Here is a 4024-nt window from a genome sequence, read left to right on the forward strand (position 1 = left end):
TCTAACAGATTTATTTATGGATTTCTTTAGTTAATTATTTTGATACCTTAGTGTGTGGTGATTGTATGATAACCTAGTTATGGTTGTGATTATTCATCTTATGAGCGTCGCGAACTTATAAGATAGTGTGTTATTCTCTTTTGAAGTGAAAGTGAATTTAGGGGTTTAGAACTTGCCATGCTAGCATAGGTTCATGTATTTGATACGCATGATTCGTAGTTAATTTTAACCATCTTACTTGCCCTATGTAATCACGATTGATAACTTGTTCATCAAACCATTATGTTGTCAAATTCTATAGAAATATAGCGTCTCAATATAATTGGTGTCTATTCAGCTTCTATCTCTTTTGTGGATGCCTGGTAGTAGAGTATTCGTGCAACGAAAGTTGGCGTTTACTAGTTTCGTGTTATCTGATTAGTGTCATCACCATTATATGCTAAGGTTAAGAACAAAAAGGCTATTAAATGAAGTAGTAATAAAGTTAGAATCCCATGTTTGTGTCATATAGTAATTAATCTCTTTTAATTTTTTAGTTAATATTCTTTAGTATAACCTCTTAGTTAATCGTAGTTATAAACAATCTCAATTTGTGATCATCTTAGCATTGAATAATAACCATAACATTGTTGCATAAGTACATTGATTAAAATTAAACTAAACCGGTCTCTGTGGGAATGAACTAGAATTAATTCTATATTACTTGTGATCGCGTGTACTTACATGAATATTAGCGTGTGTTTTCGTCCTAACAAGTTTTTAGCGCCGGTAGTCGGGGACTCGGTGTTAAATTTTAGTTTACATGCTTGACATCAGTGTTCGTTAAAGGTCATTGACTCGGATATTTTACTTACTTGTTGTTTGTTGCTTTTTTAGGTACTCTAGAGAGCATGTATGCTAACGCGTTCTCAACTTCGAAAGAGAACACTGGAAAAAGCAGAGGAGGAAGTAGTTGAAGAAATCTTTGTTGAGGAAAAAGTTGAAGAAGAAGCTATTGTTGCAATGGTGAACCAGAAGCGAATATAAAGGCTTTGATGAACTATTATGTGATGGACCCACACTACTAACTAGCAGAAATATGCATAATAATAATTAAACAATAAAGTACTACAAAAAATAGAATATTAAGGCTAAACCCTTAACCACAATCCCCGAATACACATGAATGAGTTTGAACAACATCGAACATCTTTATTGTTACAGACCAAAAATATCTTAAGTCAAATTTCTACCAAATTTTAAACCCAAAGTTTATAATCCTTAGGGAACTACTAGTTCCCTAACTGCTCCAATATCTGACGGTAGGCATATCCCGAGTCCCTAGAAGTCTTACGCGCAGGTTTGCTTGAAATAAACCATCTTCGGATTTCACTGAAGGGATAATGTAACACCCCCAAATCCGGGGTCGGGGATCCGGGTTGTCACGAGTTCCATTTCCCTTAATAACACCCAATCTTAATAAATAATCAACTACTCTATACTGTGACCCCACAATAAACACACACACCACAAGTTATAGTCTCAGAGATGAATATCCAAAAATAATCACAAGTCGTTTTATTCCACAATTATATGCCAATACACCTTAAAAGGGTTCCTGAATAAATTTATATTTCTTTGCCATTATTACAATTGATAAGGATACAAAAGTCTGGTACATTAAAAGTTGAAAGCCTAGCCTATTGGTAGTTCCTACCTCAGCTACAGCGACATCCACATCTATAGGAAACTGCGGAATGTTTCCTAATCGCTTGCGAATCGGGAGCTTGGTCCTGTTCATCTTGTCTAGCTGATGTTGTGTGATGAAAGAAGAAAGCAAGGGTGAGCAACAAGCCCACCAAAAAATAATATGTATAATGATTTACAATATATGAGCATTCTCATAGTACTCATGAAAGTCTTGGTCAAGAAGAAATGAACCAAGTTTGATATCTTACCGCGACCAAGTCGCAAAATATTCAGTATATATGTACATATATACTTTTCACAATCTTTGAAATCCTCTGACATGTATAATATACACAGAGTTCCCGTTTATAACTGTATAAAATATCGGTGCAAGGTGATCTCATATATCTAACCTTGTCTCAATGTTTTTCCGAAAATCTTTGACATGCACAAGATAATCATTTACTAGATATAAGTTTAAAAGATGAAGTTACAAGATACTCCAATATACTTATATCCGAATACTACTTGAACTACCACCGTTCAAGTTATAATCAGTTTCAAAAGTTCATCATCCAGATAAGACTACAAGATAAGACTTGAATAGATTTAATCCTTGAAATATCATTATAAATAATGAAGTTACGAGATACTTCATTAAGTCCCGATATATAAATATATTCATATATATCTCCCATACATTTCCTGAAAACCTCTGTCATGTAAAGTATGAACAGAGTTGCAATATTCCATAAATTTGGAAAGGAAAAGAATTTTTGCATAAACCCGATATCTTGCTGATCAGGCAAAGATACCAATAAGTAACCTTTTCTACTAATAGATGGATGAATCCCCCACCGGTCATCACCCTGGCCACATAAGGACCTTGTGCTGGACCGCCACCCGGCCTCTTATGCGTTGATGGACTGCCACCCAGCCACTTACACTTTGATAGACCGTACCCCGGCCTGTCGCTTATGCCGACTCAATTAGATGGGCTTACTTCCCGAACGTTGGGTAAGTAATCAATACATTTGTTTTCTCAAAACAGCAACCACATTGCGAATGTAAAATACACCACAGAGCTGGATCCCCCAGGTTTTGAGCGAGTATTTAAATCCCCTTTGAAAGGAAGATCTTAAATATAAAAATGAGTTTTGGGGTCCACTCTAACTTTAAGAATCATTCTGAAGATTCGAAAACATTTTTAAGAATGTTTGGAGTACTGCTGATTTATTAAAATAAATCAGTCCCGATATATTCGAAATATCTGAATATTATTATTTAAATAATATTCTCATAAAGATAATCCTTATTAAAATATTCGAAGTAGAAGTTTTAAAACTCATACTTGAAATGGATATTAAATAACCAAAGATATACTTATACGAAAGTACTATCTTTATTTGAATAATCGAAAATAAGTTTGATTATCGAAACATTATTCTTTAATAAAATAAAGAATATTATTAAATAATAAGCGGAGTCATAATACCTCGAATGAATATTACAAATAATATTCATTAAATAAAATAAAGTGAGTCATACATCCTCAAATGAATAGTCAATTAATAATCATTAAATATAATAAACACAGTCATAAGTCCTCGAATGAATATTCAAATAATATTCATTAATTAATATAAAGTTATCGAATAAACCTTATTCGATCAATAGTTTTGAAAACTATATCCATATATATAAATATATATATATATATATATATATATATATATATATATACTCGGGAACATCGACTCCCGGTTTAGAAATATGTTCACCTTTTGATCCCCTATACTAAGGGTAAACTCAAATACCGCTTATCTCTAGCATAGGTATTATGCAACTATAAGCATTGAACCAAAAGATATATAAATCAAGAATATGAAACAGGCATGCATATATACCATATCACATGCTACAATATATCGCAAGAATTTGCTAATAACAAATATGCATTTATCGCAAGATCATGCATATACACATATACATCACAACAACAGTTATACGGGTAGAAAACTTTCCTGAGCGACTGGGGGTTATAAATGGCTCGGGACGAGTCTGGTAACCTATAAACAACATGTGAGTTGGAATTAAACCAAAGTCACTTGTAAATCTATACTTTAACCAAATTAGACTATAACGCTCGCTTTGCGCTTACTGATTCTCTTAAGTCACTCGAGTACCCTCGGCTCCACCATTTTTAATAAATTAACCATTATGAGTTTTAAGGCGATTCTTTCGCGAGTGTCTTACTAACTGCCTAACACACTTAACATAATTGTTTCATACACTAATTAACCCTTTTTAGGTCATTAACCTATGTTTCAAAGTAAGGCGAGGGATTATGATTCGT

Source organism: Apium graveolens, chromosome 5, assembly GCF_009905375.1.
Source record: "Apium graveolens cultivar Ventura chromosome 5, ASM990537v1, whole genome shotgun sequence".
NCBI lineage: Eukaryota > Viridiplantae > Streptophyta > Magnoliopsida > Apiales > Apiaceae > Apium > Apium graveolens.